Raw genomic sequence first — 21,866 nt, forward strand, 5'->3', positions numbered from 1 at the left:
TAGGCCGGCTGGGCGCGCTCCCGGGATCAGGTTGGCTGGGCACCCGCGGCCTGGGGCGTGGGGACGAGCGTGGGCAGGACGGCCTTATGCTAGGGGCAGGGCCGCGGTCTTGCATCCGCGATCTTCTCTCTTGGGGACACCGGGGCGTTCTTCAAGGAGCCACCGCCCCCGGTGCCGACAAGGCCCTGCTTGATGCAAGTGGTCTAGCTCCCAGGCCTACTTCTTCCTCCGCTCCATCCTTCCTGCTCCCAGGCACCTTGCTGGAAGGTGAGAACAATCAGCAGGCCAGGAATGGTGTTGCAAAACCCGAGGCCTCCATGACCCTCTCTCACCTGGACCACCAGGACTCACCCCCAGGACCCCACCTGGACACCACCCTCTGGCCCAAAACCTCTGCTTAGTTTCCGTTCCAGGAATCAGTTTCTAGTGACTGTTTTCTTTTCACAGTGCTTGGCCCAGATGCTGCCTCATTCATGAATTCAGCAAGCACATGTTAAAGTTGTAAGATGACTAGAGGCTGCAGAGGTCACTGGTGGGCAGGTGGAGAGGAACCACACTGGCATCCAGAGGTAGAGCTCTCTCTTGCACACTTGACACAGGTGTCCGGAAGAAGAGATCAGCCCTTGGGCGTTGTGATCAGGGCACTGGGTCTAGAAACAAGTCAGGGAAGCACAAGACACCACTGCCCTTCACTTGAGGTGCAGTGTGGTTCGCGTAAACAGACCCCACCTGAGTCAAGTTCCCAGTGCTTTTCTGGCCTTTGGTGCATGCATCTTGGTGAATATAGATGTTGGAATTAAGGCAAACAGTAGCCTCCATTCCACTCAACAGCCTTCTTTACAACTCTTCTAGCACTGAACTTAGTTAAAGGTGTAACTCAGTGGTGCAGAACCAGTTTAGCAAGTCACACCCTCTGTGGTGAATCCTACGCACTACATAAAAAATTTTTTTAAAAAGAGAGAGACCAGAAAGCCAGGTGTGGTGGCACACATTGTAATCCCAGCACTCTGGAAGGAGGCAGGAGCATCACAAATTCAAGCCGAGGCTGGGAAATTTAATAACTTAGCTAGGCCCTGTCTCTGTCTCAAACAATAAAAAAATGCCCTGGCTTCAATCCCCAGCAAAGAAAAAAAAATTTTTTAAATGGGAGAAGTTAATTTGTAAGCCAAAAGCGTATTACATGATAGAATCCCAGATTTTTTTTCTTGTGATGATAAAAAAGATCTTGTCCTGTGTTAATTCAAAAGACTATTGTTAGGGTTAGAAATATACTTAGTTTTCTGTCTTATTTGTCTACCTCATGCTAGGTGTTTCCTCTTTTCCTCTTCTCATTGAGTCTATAGCCTTCTTTTTTGAAGCATCTGTGTTACTCTCCTGTTCTCTCATTAATGGATTAAGATGGAACTTTGATTTGTCTTCATTCTGTATTTAAATGTGTGTTACATTTTTATTAAATTTCATTAACATATTAATGCCTGACCTAACTAAACCTTTTCTGCCTCTCGCCCTCCACCTGAGAAGATAGTTTTGGCGAGCTGAACTTCTTGTAATTTGCATTCCAAGAGGCTGAGGCAGGAGGGTTACATGTTTGAGCCCAATCTGGACAATTATCAAGACCTTCTCTCAGAATAAGAAAAGAACTGAGAATATAGTTAAGTGCCAAAGCTCTGGGTTCAATTTCCAGTAGAAGGGAAAGAAAGAACCTGATACTTTTACATTGCTAAAGCAAGTAAGTAAAAGATAAGATCCTAGAAGACCCCAATGCATCCACAGGAAAGGCGGACTGGTGTTCCATCAATTCAGCAGAGATTCATCCATGTCTACTTTGGACCAGATCCCATGCTTGGCATTGAAGATGCAGGAATAAACCAAGTAGAAAGTAGTGGCAAAAAGCACAAAGTGGCTGCATCAAGTGGACTTCAGTCCAGTGAGGTGACAAATAATAGAAGTGAATAAATGTGTGTATCAGATGGTGGTAAGTGCCAGGAAGAAAAATAAACCAATGAAGGCATTTGGGACACAGGGCTGAATGTTTCCAGAAACAAGGGTCAGGCCAGGTCTCTGGCAGATTACAAGGAGCAGAGACCCAGGCAGGAAAGGAAGCCTCACTCCAACAGTAATTAAAGTCTCCAGCAGGGACTCCAGGCCTCTGGGACTTCCCAGCCAGGATCCATGGAACTGGATCACTGTGATTCCATAGCATGGTGGGACCTGGAGTCAAAATGAAATGGGGGCCTGGTTCTGAAGTCCATTGTAAGGGTTTTTTAATTTAGTTCTGAGAGAACTGGAAGGTGATTTGAGGGCTTTGAGCTGCAAAGTAACCAGAGCTGGGTTAAGTTTTCAAAGAATCAAAGGATTCCCCTGAGTGTTGTGTAGAAAATAGACTTTGGGTGAGATTGGAAAGGGTCAACCAAAGGGAAGAACCTGGAAGAGCAATAAGATCAATATAATTGATGCAAGGTCATCTGTACGCCTCCTGGTCTCTGCATAAGCCCTCTGATCATAGCTGTTTAACTGACTATCTCTCCTTCTAGACTCCCCATAGAAAATGAAGTGACTTGTAATAGGAGTGGATGGTAAGAGATTAGATTCCTTTTATACCAGATAGGTATAAAATGATAGGTAAAGGAAGCTGACATATGGCTGTTTCAGTTTTTAAAATTTTTTTAAATTTTTTTTAAAATTTAAAAATTTGTTTTTAAAAATAAAGCATCCAGTGAGAGTCTAGCACAATATATTACCTAGCACAATATATTGCTAGAAGAATTAACAAGGGTCAGATTTCTGGAGTCTTTTTCTAGGTGAATTGCAAGAAAAGTTGGCCCATCTAGGTGACCCAGGTCATAAGCTCAAGAGACAGTACACTACTAAAGATGAATTATACTTGTCTGGACAAGACTGGTAAAGGGCATCCTAGTTACCTTCCAACCTGTGTGTGTGTGTGTGTGTGTGTGTGTGTGTGTGTCAAAGACCACTTGCAACAGCATAAACACACATTGTCAGAGCCTTTCTTATCTTCTCTTTGTTCTCCCTGCACTCTGTGTTGTTTCTTTCCTAAAGAAAATAAGTTGTTCTTTGCATAGTAACCTTTGCACTCATCTCCTTTTCTACTAATTTTGACCATTTAGTGAGCTGCCTGCTCCTTTCATTAGGTCCCCTATCATATCGATAAGCACTTTTCCTCTTAATTTGTCTTTCTTTCATCAGCTTAATCCTTAGGCCCATTGGGATTGAATTTAAAAGGATAAAGGGCAATTTTTTATTTCCTGGACAATGTGATGAAGGAGAATTTGCAGGATTGAAAAATGACAGGATTGGGTAAGGCATGAGAAGTTTGGAGGTGAAGTTTTACTCAGTAACATTTCTAAGATTTTAATTGTTAGAATGGTGGTAATAATTTGTGCACTCCATAATATGGCATTTCAAAACTAGTCTTACTAAATAAAGTCTCTTAATTCTTTCTTCCACTAGATCTGAATAGGTCAGTTCTACTTGCTATATTTTGCTGTGGTTTGGATAATTGTCCCCTGCTAGCCTATGTGTTAAAGGGTTGAGTGCCAGCATGTGGTATTACTGGAAAGTGACAGAAGCCTTAAGAGATGGGGCTACTTGGCGGAAGTTGGGTCACTGGGGCATGGCCTTCCAAGGGATACTGGGACCCAGCTCCTCTCTCCTTGCTTCCTGGCACCTTAATATGAACAGCTTCCTCCACCACTATGCTCTGCACCCTGATGTACTTTTGCCTCGACACAGACTCCAAAGCAACAGGGCCCACTGACCATGGACTGAAACCATGAGCCAAAATAAGCTCTTTCTATAAACTGATTTATAGCACGTGTTTGTTATGATGCAGAAAGCTGACTAAAATGTGCCTTTTCCCTTAAGATGCCATCAGGCATCAGTCCCCTATCTTATTTTTTATTAAACCAACATAATTGTTAAATACTAGGGTCAAAGAGGAAATTTTCAACTGTAGTTCACATATTGTGCTACAAGTACCTTTTTATATGATGTAGAACTTAATCATTCAGCAACACTAGAAAGTAGAAATCATGATGCCTTTTCCAAAATTGGACACTACCATTTACAGAAAAAAGTAACCTTCCCAGCCCTGTCAAATAATAGTAGGAGGTGGAGCTAGACTGAGCCCTATCTGCCTCCAGAGCCATGTACCCTTGTTACACTTACGGCAAAGTTCCTTTAAGAGCAGTAAACCAGGAAAGCATTTTCATAGTAATGAAGTCCTTGGTAAGTTCCCTGTTACACTGATGGTTTTCCAGTAAGAAAAATCAAACACCTGGAATTGTTAGTGCCTAGCTTTATTTCATTGTTTGGGCATGGTTTTAAATCTCCTCCATCCAAATAACTGGAAGGGAGAAATAAAGTCATACTTTTCATCAGTATTGTTTACTACTGGGAGCTTCTCTTAAAAGCTGCCCCTGAGTGATGACCAGAGCCAGGGTCCTCATTAGAACTCCCACTATGAGTAAATGTGCTTGGCTCAGTATTGGAACCAAAGTGTTCTTTTGTTTCCTGGAGACAGACATGCTGGTATTTCTGTGCATAGGCGAGAAGTTCTCAGCTCCTGTGAGTGCTTCTTTCTGGCTCTCACGGAGTTCACCAAGGCAGTCTCTTGCACCCATTGGCCAGCCACACTGGCATCTAGATCTGCTATGTTAGATGATGTCTTCTAACCTTTCTTAAAGAACATGACCGTTCAGGTCATTCTACTCTCTTTCATAGCTTGGATCTAACATGCTATTACCATTTCTTTGTAAGTAAAAAGGGTACAAACTGCCTCAAAGCCAAAATGTGGTCACTTGGGAGTATATGCCTATATCAAGTTCATTTCTGTACTCTTAAAACCTGGCCCAATGTTAGGGAAAATATCAGAAGTTGAAAAGCTGTGTCAGGAAGGAAGAGGACATTAGAGGAGTAAAAGGAGAGAGTAAAAGAGAGTTAGGAGTATGGAAGATGTGTTAAAAACCTGAGAGGTTTTTGGTTTGGTGTCTACTTTTATGTTTTTTGTTTTTTGTTTTTTTTATGCTGGAGGTTGAACTCTGAGCCTCACACAGGCTGGCCACATATCCCACCATAGAACTATGCCCTCAACTCATAAATGTGAATTCTAAAGTCCTACTAAATTCCTTCCTAAAGTATCTACTTACTACATTTTGCAATTTCTGTGAAATATCTACATTATTATTCTAAATTTAAAGGGTTACTAAAGTTTTTATTTTCAGGAAAAAATAGTGAATGAAAATCCCTTTAATAGTCCTCTAAACATTGTGATATTAAAATAGTTGCCAATTCTAAACTTAGCCTCTCTCCCCTTCTACTGTAATCTAGAAGTCCCCTGGATACTCTTTGAAGCCCAGGTCTACATTTTGGGTCACCAAAAAGTTGTGCATGTGGCCCAGTGCTCTTTGGTTACTTGCTTTGATTTGATAGTCCCTAATTTATATCTACTGTGTTGCTTCAGTTTCTTGATGTTTTCAAGCAGGCGCTCCTGATCAAGGTCATATAATTCCATTAAATGGCTATCTCTAAACAGGAAGAAAGGGCTCAGTCTGACCAGTCTATTTTGTTCTTGGTTTATATAATGCATGTGCAGGAGAGCCAACTCAAGTGTATCTGTGGTCCAGGCCTGAATCTTTGACTCAAGGAGGAAGCAGTCCAGTGCAGGGCAGTAAGGAAAGTTGTATACTGTGGCCAACCTAAAGAGTAAGTATCCAGCCAACATCTATTTCATATTTGTAGATCACTGAACTGGCCCATATGCTTATACCTGCAATGGACTATATCCAGTTTGTGATCTCTGAAAATATCTTTCTTCATAGATCTGAGAGTTAGAAGTTCAATTTCAAGGTGCTGCCATGGTTGATGTTCTCTGAAACGTCTGTCTGTCTCTCTGTCTCTGCCTGCATGTGGGTCTCTCTCACCCCCTCTCTCCCCTCCATATATTAGATCGAACCCAGGCCATTGGCACTGAGCTACGTACCCATTTATTTTTCTTAGGTTTTGTTTTGAGATAAGGTCTAAATTGGTCAGAGTGGACTTGAACTTGTGATCCTCTTGCCTCTGCCTCCCAGAATACTGGGATTACAGATGTGTGTCAGCATACCCTAGTAAAATCTCCGCTTCTTATAAGGACTATAGTCAGACTGGATTCAGGTCTATCCTAACAGGCTCATTTAAACTATAATCACTTTATAAAGAATGAGAAAATAGATTCATTCATAGGAAAATGGATACATATTGAAGATATACTCCTAAGTGAAATAAATAAGTCACACACGTGTAAATACCGAATAGTTTCCCTGGTATGAATAATCTGCAATAATACATAAGATCCTAATAAGATTACTGACATTTAGAAATGGGAAGAAAGGAGCTAAAGGTGTAGGGAAGGTGGGATGGGTAGGGGAAGGGTAATAAGGGAAAAGAAAAAAATGTGAGATAATGAAAAGATGAAAATAAAGTGTAGATGGGAGGGAGGAGGGGGTGAAGGGAGGGCAGGGGTAAGGGGAAAAAATGAGAATCAAGACTTGTCATGTAGAGGTACAAGATCCCAACAATGAATGTAACTGTACTGTATCCCTAAAATGTACCAATAAACTCAATTAAAGCTGAAAAAAAACTATAATCACTTTAACACCCCCCCATCTAGCTACAGTCAAATTATAGGGTATTAGGGTTGATACTTTAAAATACTGATTTTGAGGGGAGGAAAATGTGCCTATTATATTTCACTTACTTGTCTCCAAAAATTCATATTATTCTCACATGCAAAGTACATTATCCCTAAATTCAGCAGCACCCAAATCTTAACCATTTCGGCACCAAATCTAAGTCCCAAATCACATGTAGGTATGATATATAACTCAAGTAGGGTGTTATTTGAGGACATTGTCATTCTGTGGCAAAATTCCTCTCTAGTTATGAACTGTGAAAACAGGAAAATTATTTATTTCCAAAATACTATGTGGGACAGGCATTGGATACATATTCTTATTCTAAAAAGGGATAAATCATGGAGAAGAAGATCACAATTCTCAAACAAATAAAATTATAGAAGGGCAGATTCTTAGATTTTAAGGCTCAAGGAAAATCTTTAATTTGATGCTTTGTCCTCTGGGATCACTAGGATGGAGACTCTGCCTTCCCAGCTCACAAAAATGTGGGGCGACTTTTCTGTCCACACCAAATGTCAATCCTACTCCCCAGACTCCAGGTTGTGGCAGCCTAGTCTACTGAAACTAAGTTTCACCATACTCTGCAACTAAGGAGACAGAATCATCTTTAAGGTAATGCTTCCTCTCTTTCCCTTTAAGGATCACATGGTCTCACAGCCAGATAGCTCCATTTTCCTCTCCTGTAAAATCCCAGAAATCCAACAGGCCTCCTTCATTCTGTACCATCTCTTTCTTCTAGTTAAGGACAATAAGCCTCTGCTTGTAAAATCCCATCTCTATTCTTGGCTTCTGTTGAGATGGCTGCCTGGGTCCATGAATCACACCCAGCATCACTTTATAAAGAAGTTCTCCAGCTAAACTTGGAATTCTCCCCAGAATCCACTTTCTGAATATTTGCAATATGTGCATGTTGAGAACTTTCTAAATCTTTAGGTTCTCGTTCTCGTTTGTTTAAAAATATCTTCATTCATCTCTGCCCTCTCATATTTTGCAATAAGCAGAAAGAAGCAAGGCCACACTTTGAACACTTTACTTAGAAAAATACTCAGCTTAATATCCAAGGTTGATGTTTTATACTTTCTCCTATGTACAAATCCTAGAACATAATTCAGTCAACTTCTTTGTTACTTTATTTATTTATTTATTTATTTTTTTTTTTTGGTACCGGGGATGAAACTCGGGTCCTTGCACTTGCAAGGCAGGCCACCGAACCACTGAGCTAAATCCCTGGCCCTTTTCTTTCTTTCTTTTTTTTTTTTTTGTTGTTGTTGTTGCTTTTTGTTCTTTGTTACTTTATAACAAAGAACCTCTTTGCTCTTGAGTCCAATAGCATGTCCATCATTCCCATCTGAGGACTCACCCAAAGGATTTTGTCATTGTTGATTTTGTTGACGTTGCACCGACAACACAGGGGATTTGCACTGACCTAAATCCCCACCCCTTTTCAATTCAAAAATTGTAAAGGTTTTGCTAAGTTACTAAATTGCCCACATTGGGGTAGAACTTGAAATCCTCATGCCACACCTCCAAGAGTGTTGAGATTACAGGCATGCACCACCAAGCCTAATTTGGAAGAACTTTTAAAGTTTTCTGTGGCAAGGGTCCCTATTGCCTGGGCCCTGAACCAATACCAATCAATGGCCTCTTAGAAACCAGGTTGTACAGCAGGAGGCAAGCAAGTAAATCATCATCTGTATTTACAACCACTCCAATCACTTGAATTGCTCTGCCTCCTGTCAAATGAGTGGGGCATTATATTGCCATAGGAGCACGAGCCCTATGGTAAACTGCATTCAAGGGATCTAGGGTACACCCTCCTTATGAGAATCTAATGCCTGATGATCTTAGGTGGAATTGAGGTGATGATGCTAGCATGGGGAACAGCTGCAAATACACAAAGACTAATATATTAATTTCTTGCAGACGTGTATTAAAACTTTCTCAGTGAGTGGCAAGTGACAAGCTACACTGGCAGCATAGTAGCCGGTGAGTTGAGGAATTTCAAATGTGTAGCTGCATCTGGTGGCAGGCTTTGATTCAGAATCTGTCACTTATTTTAGTACACATATGATTTGTCCATTATTTTACTTATCACTTCCAGCCACGCCTCTTTTCTCGCAGTTTTGGTGAGCACAATAGCTAGCCTTAGCCAAAATGAGTAAAAAGTAAGCATCATTGCAGAGTTTCTTTGAAAGCGGGGAGAAGCCAATGATGAGACAGCAGAAGATTCAAAGGCTGACAACAAAATGAAAGTCCATTTAAAAGAAAATACCAAGAGACTTACTTAAACTGTGGGTTCATTGCAACAAGCCACTTACATTCTGCAAAACCACTTCATGTAATATGTGGTGACTATCCAGTGAAGCCATGGAAACTTCAAAACTGCTTTACCACATGGAGATCAAACATTCTGCGTTAAGAGGCAAGCCTTGGAAGTTGTTCAAAAGAAAAAAAACAAACAAACATTAAGAGCAGAAACAATTGTTGAGGCTACCACTTTATCAAATGTTTCTACACTCGTAGCATCCTTAGTGGATAACCACATTGCTAGAGCTAAAAAGACCTTTACTGTTTGTGAAGAGTTGATCTTACCTGCTGCTAAGGACATTCAGCATGGACTTTTAGGAGAGGCTACAGTTCAAAAGATGGCAAGTTTTCTCTCTTTGGACCAGGACCATAAATAGACAAATTGATGAAATAGAATGTATAGAAGCATAATTTTTAGAGAGGACTGATGAGTCACTGTGGTACACAATCTAGGTTGATGAGTCTAGCCCTGCTGACAGCAAGGCAAAAATGTTTGTTTGGGGCGCCGCCTTCGCATTGGCACTCTCTCCAGCCAGGGGGCCATACCCCCAACCAGCTCTCAGCCTCTCCTGCTCTGAACCGGGAAGCTGTGGCTGGCCCACGGCGCACAGTCAGGGAGACGCAACAAGAAAGACTGGTACTACTATGATGGTGATATTGGAAATTAGTACTATGGACAAGGTCATCCCATGAAACCTCATAGAATCCGCATGACTCATAACTTGCTGTTAAATTATGGCTTATACAGAAAAATGGAAATATATAGGCCTCACAAAGCCACTGATGAAGAAATGAAGTATCATAGTGATGAGTATATCAAATTTCTACAGTCCATCCGACCAGATACCATGTCTGAGTACAGTAAGTAGATACAGAGATTTAATACTGGGGAAGACTGTCCAGTGTTCGATGGACCCTGAATTTTGTCAGCTCTCCACTGGTGGCTCATTTGCTGAGACTGTGAAGTTAAACCGGCAAAAACTGACATGGCTGTTAACTGGGATGGGGGATTACATCATGCAAAAAAATCTGAAGCATCGGGATTCTGTTATGTTAATGATATTGTGCTTGCCATCCTTGAATTGCTAAAGTATCATCAGAGAGTCTTGTATATTTATACAGATAGCCATCATGGTGATGGTGTTGAAGAAGCTTTTTATACAACAGATTGCATAATGACAGTTTCATTCCGTAAATATGGGGAGTACTTTCCTAGCACAGGAGACTTGAGGGACATCGGTGCTGGGAAAGGCAAATACTATGCTGCCAATTTTCCAATGAGAGATGGAACAGATGATGAGTTTTATGGGTAGACATTTAAAACTATTATCTCAAAGTGATGGAGATGTATCAGCCCAGGGTGGTGGTTTTACAGTTTGGTGCAGACTCTTTATCTGGTGATAGGCTTGGTTGCTTCAATCTCACAGTCAAAGGTCATGCTAAGTGTGTAGAAGTTGTAAAAACTTTTAACTTGCTGTTACTCATGCTTGGGGGTGGTGGATATACAATCTATAATGTTGCTCACTGTTGGACATATGAGACTGCGGAGGCTCTGGATTGTGAGATCCCTAACAAGTTGCGATATAATGATTATTTTGAATATTTTGGACCAGACTTCAAACTGCATATTAGTCCTTCAAACATGCCAAATCAGAACATTCCAGAATAGATGGAAAAGATAAAGCAGCATTTATTTTAAAATTTGTGCATGTTACCTCATGCACCTGGTGTCCAGATGCAAGCTATCCCGGAAGATGCTGTCCGTGAGGACAACAGTGATGAAGATGGAGAAGACGCAGACAGGAGGATTTCTATTCGGGCATCAGACAGCAGATAGCTCGTGATGAAGAATTCTCAGATTCTGAGGATGAAGAGGAAGGAAGTCGTAGAAATGTGGCTGATCATAACAAGGAACAAAGAAAGTTAGAATTGAGGAAGACAAGAAGGAAAGGGAAGACAAAAAGGCAGAGGTAAAGGAAGAAGATAAATCAAAGGACAATAGTGGTGAAAAAACAGATCTCCAAAGAGCTAAATCAGAACAACTCAGCAATACTTGAATTGGAGATTCTTCCCAATTTTAGAAAATTATTAAAAATCGAGGAAACATTGGGATGAAAACTTTTCTTTTTGAAAACTTTGAGCTTCATTTTATACTACTTTGGCATGGACTGTATTTATTTTCAAAATGGCTTTTTTTGTTTTGTTTTTCTTGGCAACTTTTATTGTGAGTTTTTCTAATTATGAAGCAAAATTTCTTCTCTCCACCATGCTTTATGTGATAGTATTTAAAATTGATGTGAGTTATTATGTCCAAAACTGATCTATTAAAACAATTGGCCTTTCTGAGCTGAAAAAAAATGTTTGTTTTTGTGCAATATATTTTCAGGAGGATATGCATGAGGACATGTTATGTGTGCTCTTGCTGCCAAACAACACCACAGTTGCAGAACTATTCAAGTCTTTGATGTACATATCAGAGCTGAAGTGGTCATTTTGTCATTGTATGAGCACAGACTGAAGAGTTGCCATAGTTGTAAAAGCTTTTTGGTCTCAATTTTTTGGGCCAAATAAGTTTCTTCTGATCAAATGGAGCTAAACCACCTATGAACCACATGAGCCCTGCAGAATAGATGGTGCCACACATTGACCCTCAACTAACTCTGCCTTTGTACTCCAGGTCCTGGCCATAGCCACCCGACAACTCTGAACTAGTTCTGTATTTTGTTTTCTCTCAGCACAGGACAGCAGAGGCTCTAGCAAATTGACTTATCTGATTATAAATGAGGCCAACACCCAGGGAGAGAAGATAAGACTGGAGGGTTGGCAGATCATGGAGAAATTATGGACCTGGGCAGCAGCATTAGTCCCAAGAAAGCTGAGAGCTATTGTAAACTTAAAAAAGAAAGAAAGGGAAAAGGAATAGCATGAGGTTTTACAGAGAAAGTGACTTCTTCATGCAGGCTAGAGTTGGAGAAGAAACACAGTGCATACTGCCAGAGAATGTTTCATCAGGTGCCATTTGCAGAACATATTTAGTGTTTAAAACTGAGCCACAGAATAACTAGAAAGCAATTCCAACTCAGGGTTTCCAGTGTCACCCTCCCACAGTGACTAAGTAAGAGACAGCCATAGTAGATAGCACAGAAAAGGTGCAGAATACACATAGACTTCCTGATAAGTTTAAGTTCAGACTGGGAAGGACATGGCCTTCTCTGTATCATAAGAAACCATGCTTGTGGCTATCAGAGGTGGCTGGATCTGAGAGTGCTGGCATTAAATTCAGCAGTTGGGCTGAACCTCTGCCCTGCTGCCTACATTCAGCAGAGATCAGAGATCTGATTGCTTTCTCTGTCTACCAATGTAAGCAAGGGCATACCTTGGGTTAGATGGTTGGCACTGTCAGGGATTTATGGAGGGGCCTTTGAAGCAAGGAGTAGACCTCACAAAGCTACAGGTTATAAAGTGAGGCCAAGAAAATTATAACTTGGTAGATTCCAAGCATATCCTGAAAAATCATTCATTCAAAAATATACAGCAAACTTTGGGTCAGAGGAACTCAATTTTTTTAAAAATCTTACTCTTTTCTTGGTTGGTTTTTGGAGGTTTGGAATTTTCTTTCCTTTTTTTGTTGTTTCTTATTTCCTTTTGACACTTTTTCTTCTTATTTTTCTATTTGGTTTTATTTTGTATCATGTTTTTTTCTTGTTTTTCTTATCTGTTAATCTTATCTACTGCTACTAATTTCCTTTTACTCCTCAATAGGATCCTTTATGTCAGTTTTAACTCCTCCTCACATTCATTAATCAATTTTTCAAATTTTACTTTTTTTCAATCTCTGCTTCCCCACCCTCTTTATCTTTACTAATATATATTCATTAAACTTTATGCATCTTTAAATAGGTAATTCTATGCTATTACTGTTGAACATTATTCTATTGTTAGTGCAGGAATAGTTGTTGCATTTTGTAGATATTACACAAACATGTGGCTTATCTGAGTATTACACTCTGATCACAGATCTTGTACACGGTTAAAGATGGTATATTATTGCTTTGTATGGTATGTAAATATCCAGTTTGTCTTTGATGCTAATATTGCTGATTGTGTTGCTATTGCCGAGGTAGCATAGTTAATACTATTTGTTTTCTTTGTATACCAATATCTGAATTACCTTTGTGTCATTAACAATACTACAGCTCATTCCTGGGAAACTGAGTGCTAGGCCAAATAAACTGTAGCTTTCTCTTCCACATAAACAAAGGTGGTTGGGTCTTGGGTCAGAAGGAAACGCCTACAGTGAGCCATGCCCAAAGTGCACCACTGAAAAGCAGACACTAACTAAAGATGTCTCCATACTAGAAACAAGATCTTCCACTATAATAAACTTGCAAATCTCAGCACAAACAAAACAACAACAAAAATCCAATAGAAACATGAGAAGACAAGGCAACAACATGTCTCCCAAAACTCACAAAGATGGGGCATCAATAGAGTGGAGATCAAAATCTACATGGCCAAATTATTCAAAAGGAAAACAGAAGAGATTTTAAAAGTCAGATGAATAAGATGCTTATTAAACTGAAAGAAGATATAACTAGATGTTAATGGACCTAATAAATTTACAGAAGACAGCAGTAAAAGCCTACCATGGCTAAATAAAACAATATAAAACATGAATTACCAGCTTGACAAAGAATAGCCTGTGAAAATGTACCAAAAGATTTAGAAGATTAAAAATTCCATTGAAAGTATGGGCAAAGAAGTGACCAGTGTCAGGACATAGTGTGAGAACTAGAAGATAGGGCCAGTATTGGTGAGAAATTATTCAGAGATACCTTAAAAAAACAACAAAAATGGATCCAGTAGCTTGTAGATGATGCAAAGAAGACTAATCTAAGATTAATCAGAATTAGTAAAAAGAATCATATGACAGCACAATGACGAAAGAGATTTTTACAGAAATAATAGCAGAAAACTTTCCAGATATGGGGAAAGAATTTAACATATAGATAAATGAAAGGAATGGAACCTGAAATAGCCACAATCAGAAAAAAACCTGTCCATGAAACATCATAGTAAAAATCCCAGAAGTCCAACAAAGAACAGGATCTATAAAAAGTGTCCGAGAAAAGCAGAAAAAATCACTTAAAAAGATAAATCAATTATAATTACAGAAGATGTCTCGCCATAAACCATAAAACATCTTGGAATGAAGTGTTTCAACCCCTAAAAGAAAATTACTATCCATCCAGACTGATATGTCCCCCAAAAACATCTTTCAAAATTGATGGATAAATAAGATATTTCCATGACAAAAAGCCCCTAAAGAAATTCATGATCAACAATCCAACACTCCAAAAAGTTCTCAAGAAGATCGTAGAAGAAGACAGTGAGGCAAACAGTGCCAGAAAGTCTAAAAGAATGAGTATACCATGCAGTGTGACCATTTAACTAGAAGGAATGAAAGGGAATCAGAAAAAAGAAAAGAATTCAATGAGGGAAACAAGTCTCATACCTTTCAGAAATAACTTTCAAGGTGACTGGTCTCAATTTCCCAATCATACAAAGACATACAAAAGACATACATTTGAAGAATGGATGAGGAACAAAATCCAACAGAATGCTCTAAACAAGAATCACGTTTAACACAAAAATAACAGCGTTGAACCAAACTTTTGAACAAATTGACTTAATAGATATCTATAGTGTATTCTACCCCACAACAGGATACACATTCTTCTCAGCAGCACCTAGAACTTTCTCTAAAATAGGCCACATGTTAGCCCACACAGGATGTTTAGGTAAAGGCAGAAGAATTTAATTATCCCATGCATATTATTAGATTATAGCACAGTAAATCTAGAAATTAATGGCAAAAGAAACAGTAGAAATTAAGCAAATGCATGGAAATTAAATAATACTCTATTCTCTCTCTCTCTCTCTCTCTCTCTCTCTCTCTGAGCTTATTGGTACATTTTAGGTTTACAGTACAGTTACATTCATCATTGGGATCTTGTACCTTTACATGACAGGTCTTGGTTCTCATTTTTTCCCCTTATCCCTGCCCTCCCTTCATCCCCTTCTACCCTCCCCATTTACAAGCACTTTATTTCCATTTTTTCATTTTCTCATATTTTTTCTTTTCCCTTATTACCTTTCCCCTACCCTTCCCACTTTCCCTACACCTTTAGCCCTTAATACTCTCTTGAATAATAAATGTACCACACACAAAAGCAAGGAAGAAATTAGTTCCTAGAAGCAAATGATAATGCCAGGACAATATACCAGAACATATGGCACAAAATGAAAGGAGTCTTCAGAGGGAAATGTATAGCTGTGAATGCCCATATCAAAAAATAGAGCAACTTCAAATATATAAACTAGTGATGAACATCAGGGTCCTAAAAAACAAGAACAATCCAAATCCAGAGTTAATACAAGGAAGTACATTATAAAGATCAGGACATAAATTAATGAAATTGAGATGAAAACCATACACAGAATCATCAAATCAAACAGCAGATTCTTTAAAGAATAGATAAAATAGATAAGTACTTAGGCAATCCTACCAAAAAAGGAAATAAAAGACCCAAATAAATACAATTAGAAATGAAAAAAAGTGTAATAAAAATGGACACTACCAAAATCCAGACTATTAGAAACTATTTCATAACCTTACTCTGATAAATTGGAGAATTCAGTAGAAATTAGTAGATTCCTAGATAAATACGAGTCACCAAAACTGAACCAAGAATATACAAAAATCTTGAATAATCCAATAACAAGATATGAAATGGAAGCAAAAATTGAAAAACCTACCAGATATGAAAACACTAAGAGCTAATGGATTCATTGAAGAATTCTACAAGAACTCCAGTGAATATCTAACACCAGTTCTCAAGCTCTTTAATGAAATTGAAAGGGAAAGAGTACTGAACTCCCAAAGTCATTCCTGGTAGCTAACATTATCCTAATTCCAAAACCAGATAAGGATCCAACCAAGAAAGAGGACTAAAAGCCAATCTCACTGACCTTAGATGCAAAAATCCTCAACAAGATATAGGCAAATAGTGATGAATAAATCACCAAAAACATCATATATCATGACCTAGTAGACTTCATCCCAGGAGTTCAAGGATGGTTCAACACATGCACATAAAGAAATGTAACACATAACATAAACAGAAACAAGTATAAAAAAAAATCACACAATCATCTCAAGATGAATAAAAAGCCTCTTTAAAAAATCCAACATCAATTCATGATAAAAATCCTGAAAAAAATTGATATAGAGCCTTATTTGATGTAAGCAATTTATGACAAAACTATACCAACATCATATTAAATGTGGAAAATAAAATAGGTAAAACTCTTGAAGATATTGGCATAGGCAAGGAAACTGAACAAAACCCAAATTGCATAGGTATAATAATATCAAGAATCAACAAACAGGATCATATCAAATTTAAAAGCTTCTGTATAGCAAAGGAAACAACCAAGTAATGAGACAACCTACACAATGGGAAAAAATTTGCCAGCTATTTCTCAGGCAGAGGACTATTATCTAGAATATATAAAGACCTCAAAAAATAGAACCCCCCAAAATAAAAGGCCCAATCAAAAATGAGCAACTGAAATAGACACTTCTCAGAAGGAGAAGTACCAATGGCCAATGAATACATGAGAAAACATTCATTACTTGCCTTTAGAGAAATGCAAATTAAAACACTGAGATTCCATCTTACTCTAGAAAATCTGGTAATCACCAATAAACCAAATAGTAACAAATGATGGTGATATTGCAGAGAAAAAGAAACACTTTTACACTGTTGGTAGGAATATAAACTTGTACAACCACTGTGGAAGTCAGTATAGAGATTCCTCAAAAAACATTCAACTCAGATATTCCCCTTCTAGGTATCTTCCTGAAAGAATTAAAGATATCATATCACAGTGATACAAGCATGAATATGTTTACAGAAGCACAATTCAAAATAACTTTTATTTTGGTTTGATTTTTTTGGCACTGGGGATAGAACTCGGGTCCTTGCGCTTGCAAGGCAGGCAATCGAACCGCTGAGGTAAATCCCCAGCCATCAAAATAACTAACTTTTGGAAGCAATCTATATATCTATCAACAGATGAAAGGAAAAAGAAAATGTGTATTTACACACAGTAAAATATTACTCTGCCATAAAGATAGACAAATGAGCTAGTTGTAGGAAAATGCATGCACCTTGATATCATAATGTTAATTGAAACAAATTAGACATACAAGCTTATTTTTTAGTTTCTCTTATATGAAAAACTCAAAATATAAATAAAGAGCAAAATAAAAGAGAGAGATATAGGAAACTGGGAGAGAGATCTTTTGCAAAACTAAAGGGGACCAAGAGATGGAAGGAGGTGGGAGGGATAGCAAGGTACATAAAAAAGAACTGAGTGCTGGGTGTTTACCTAAGTGGCACTGTGCCTGCCTCACAAGTACAAGATCCTGAGTTTGATCCCTGGTACCAAAAACTAATGATAATAATTGGTATGTTATCCTAACTCCTCATAAGGAATATAGTCCTCGTGTACTGCATATACATACTGATAAAAAAAATTAAAATAAAAAAGAAGTTTCTTCTGAGTGTTAGTCTGTGCACTGTCATCCCTAGAGAAATGCTGGTGAGTAGAAGAATATTGTCTGAACTGAATTAAATTTTACAGGATGTATCAATCACATAAAGTATTTGCCCCTAAATCATGTCTGTTCATGCATCCCTTCAAGACAATGAGCACAGAGCATATACATGTTTGTTTGTATATAGAAATCAGAAGGCTTTCTAAAGGAATATCATTGGCCAGAGTTTTTGATTTATGAGAGCTACTACAGATTTTTGCAGAATCTTTAGAATTTTCTATATGCTGTCCATAAACAGGAGAAAATTATCTTCTTTTCTGATTATGATAACTTGATTTCTTTGTCTTGTCTAATTGGTCTAGTTAGGACTTTCAGACTATGTTGAAAAAAAGTTGTGACACTAAGCATCCGTTTGTTGTCCTTGATCTTAGAGGAAAAGCTTTCAAGTGTTCACACTTGGCAATGTTAGCTGTGAATTTATCATATATGGACTTTTATAGTACTTAGGTATATTTCCTTTGTAAATCATCTACTGAGATTTTTAAAACATAAAATGTGTTTAATCAAAAATATGACAGGAAAATAGAGACAGAAGAGGAAGGCAATCATGTGGTGGGATGAAAGGGAGAAACTGGGGAAAAGGAGAAAATAATAAAAGTATGTTATATTCATGCTTTAAAAAGCTTTCCTATTCTGGGAAATACCTGACATCCTAAACCAAGTTACAGGAGAGGTTTAATTTGGCTCAGACTTTCAAAAGGGTTGGTCCATGGTTGACTGGCTCCAAGGCAAAAACACAGGGATGGGTGTGAAGGGCCAAAGCTGCTTGCTTCACAGAAGCTGGGAAGCGTATACCCTTCCAAGACCTTCCTCAAGTGGATGGCTTCTCCCAGTGTCCCCATTCCTAACAGCACACTCAATTATGAACACCAGTGGATAAATGTACTGCAGAATGTATCATCCCAAGACCCATTCACTTTTGGTCTCTTAATCCAGCCAAGTTTATAAGACTAACTGGCACAATGTGTGCACAAATATTTCAAAATTAAACTTACTAATCTATGTAACTTAAATGTGCTAAAAAATTTTAAGTATGTTGAATTTTTAAAATGCATTTTCTGCCTCAATTGAGATGCTCGTATAATTCTTTCTGTCAACATTATGTAACGTCTTTATTGATTTGCATACCTTGAACCATCCTGGCTTTCCTGGGACAAAGATGTAAAGATAGAAAGCATTTTTAAAAAAACAATTGCATATATTCTAGACAATAGTCCTTTGTCTGAGGCACAGCTGGTAAAGAATTTTTTCCCCACATTGTAGGTTGTCTCTTAGCTCTGTTGGTGGTTTCTTCTGCAGAGCAGAAGCTTTTTAATAAGATGAGATCCCAGTTGTTGATTCTTTCTGCTAGTTCCCATGCTACTGAGGATTTGTTCATAAAATCCTTTCCTATGCCAATGTCTTCAAGAGTTCTGCCTAACTTATCTTCCAGCAAGTTTAGTGTTTCTGTTTCAATATTTAGACCTTTAATCCACTTGGATTTTAACTTAGTGCATGATGAAAGATAAGGGTCTAGTTTTGGCAGGTTGAGATCCAGTTTTTCCAACACCATTTATTAAAGAGGCTATCATTCCTCCAGTGGGGATGGTCAACTCCTTTGTCAAAGACTATGTAGCTGAGTGCATCTGGAGTTGTTTTTGTGTCTTCCAATCTGTTCCACTCATTGTCAGGTCTTTCTTTGCCAGTACCATGCTGTTTTTATCACAGTGGCTTTGTAGTATAGTTTCAAATTGGGAATTGTTATACCTGCTGCCATGTCTCTGTTGCCTAGGATGGCTTTTGCTATTCTAGGTCTCTTATGGTTCCAAATGAATTTTTGGATTCTTTTTTTTTCTAGTTCTGTGAAATATAGTGGAATTTCAATTGGCATTGCATTAATTCTGTATAGCAGTTTTGGTAGTATGGTCATTTTCACTATGTTGATTCTTCCTACCCAGGAGCAGGGGATATCTTTCCATTTTTTCTTAAATCCTCCTCAATCTCTTTTTTCAGAGTGCTGTAGTTTTCAGTGTAGAGGTCTTTTGCTTCTTTTGTTAGGTTGATTCCCAGATACTTCATTTTTTTTGGATGCTATTGTGAAGGGAATTGTTTCCTTAATTTCTCTCTCAGTGAGTCTGTTATTTGTGTACAGGAAGGCTATTGATTTTTGGGTGTTGACCTTGTATCCAGCTACTCTGCTAAAAGTGTCAAGTCTAGAAGTCATTTGGTGGAGTTTTTTGGGTCTTCAATGTAGAGTATGATATCATCAGCCCAATTCAAAAATGGGCATCTCAAATGAACAGACATTTCTCAGACAAAGAAATAAAAGCAGCAAGTACATATATGAAAAAATGTTCCACATCACTGGCCATTTGAGAGATGCAGATGAAAACAACACTGAGATTCCAACTCACCCCACAAAGAATGGCTGCTATCAAACAATCAAACAATAACAAATGTTGGCAGAGTTGTGAGGAGAAAGGAACCCTTCTCCATTGTTGGTCGGAGTGCAGACTAGTGCAAGCACTATGGAAATCAATCTGGAGATACCTCAAAGAGCTGAGACTAGAGGATATACTCCTAAGTGAAATAAATAAGTCACATGTGTAAATACTGAATAGTTTCTCTGGTGTGAACAAACTATAATAGTACATAAGATCCTAATGAGATAATTGACAATGTGAAATAGGAAGAAAAGGGCTAAAAGGTGTAGGGAAAGTGGGAAGGGTAGGGAAAATAAAAAAATGAGAAAATGGAAATAAAGTGCTTGTAAATGGGGAGAGTAGGAGGGGGTGAAGGGAGGGCAGGAACAAGGGGAAAAAAATGAGAACCAAGACCTGTCATGTAAAGGTACAAGATTCCAATGATTAATGTAACTGTACTGTATACCTAAAATGTACAAATAGTCTCAATAAGGAAGAAAACAACAAACAATTGCATAAAACTTTCTAAGCTTGAGGGATATATAAATATCCAAGCACAAGAAAGGCAAAGATCATCAATCAAATTCAACACAAAAAGATGACATATAATCATAAAGTGACAATATCAAGGCAAAGAAAGGATCCTGAGAGGAACAAGGAACAAAAGGAAATAACATATAAGGTAGTTTGAATACCTCTAACAGCAGACTTTTCAGCCAAAATCTTATAGACTGGAGTCAGTGAGATGATATTTCAAAAATGCCAAAGAAATAAAAACTTCTAAACAATAGTAGTGTACTCAGAACATGTATTCTTCAAAAAGGAATAGAGATGCTTCTGCTTTCTTTTTTTTTTCTTTTTCTTTTTTTTACAATAGGTATGTTAAAATATGTTAAAATTTTATTTATATCCAGTCATGCACTGCATAACATCTCATTAGTGACAGATGAACTGCAGCTATGATGATGGTCCCCTAAGATTATAATAGGTCTAAAAAATTTTCCTTTTCTTTCCTTTTTTCTCATTGAGTTTACTGGTATATTTTAGGTATACAGTACAGTTCCATTCATCATTGGGATCTTGTATCTTTATGCAACAGGACTTGGTTCTCATTTTTTCCCCTTATCGCTGTCCTACCTTCACCCCCTCCTCCCTTCCCTATTTACAAATACTTTATTTCCATTTTTTCATTTTCTCATTTTTTTTCTTTTCCCTTATTACCTTTCCCCTACCCTTCCCATTTCCCCTACACCTTTAGCCCTTTTCTTCCTATTTCACATTGTCAATTCTATCGTTAGGATCTTATGCACCACTATGGAAATCAATATGGAGAAACCTCACAGAACTAGGATTAGAGGTTCCATTTGACCCAGTCATCCCTCCGCTGGGTATCTTTCCAAAAGAATTAAAAGAATCATACCGCAGTGATATATGCACACCTGTGTTTATAGCAGCACAGTTTGTAATAACTAAAACTTGGAAACAGCCCATTTGCCCATCATTTGGAGAGTGGATAAAGAAGATGTGGTTTTTCTAAAAAATGGAATACTACTCAGCCATAAAGAACAAGAAATTAGAGTCACTCAGAGGAAAATGGATACATATTGAGGGTATACTAAGTGAAATAAATAAGTCACACATGTATAAATACCAAATAGTTTCTCTGGTGAGATGCTTTTCTAGATAACAAAAGCTGAGGAAATTTGTTCTTACCATACCTGTCTTATAAAAATGCTAAGAGAAAAATATGATGCTAAAAAAAGAAATTAATGAGCA

At 38.1% G+C, this 21,866-nt stretch overlaps 1 long non-coding RNA gene and 1 pseudogene across 1 annotated transcript; both read left to right on the forward strand.

Moving 5' to 3' along the window:
* The first annotated feature begins 4,587 nt into the window (after positions 1-4,587).
* LOC104862685 lies at positions 4,588-7,284 on the forward strand. The gene is made up of 3 exons (XR_780395.2): positions 4,588-4,774; positions 5,615-5,724; positions 7,148-7,284. It is a non-coding gene; the product is annotated as an uncharacterized LOC104862685 (long non-coding RNA).
* Positions 7,285-9,062: 1,778 nt separating this feature from the next.
* On the forward strand, positions 9,063-11,059 carry LOC104862846 (annotated as a pseudogene).
* The last annotated feature ends 10,807 nt before the right edge of the window (positions 11,060-21,866 follow it).

This window comes from Fukomys damarensis, unplaced genomic scaffold (assembly GCF_012274545.1).
Source record: "Fukomys damarensis isolate Sample0158 unplaced genomic scaffold, DMR_v1.0_HiC HiC_scaffold_17, whole genome shotgun sequence".
Taxonomy (NCBI): domain Eukaryota; kingdom Metazoa; phylum Chordata; class Mammalia; order Rodentia; family Bathyergidae; genus Fukomys; species Fukomys damarensis.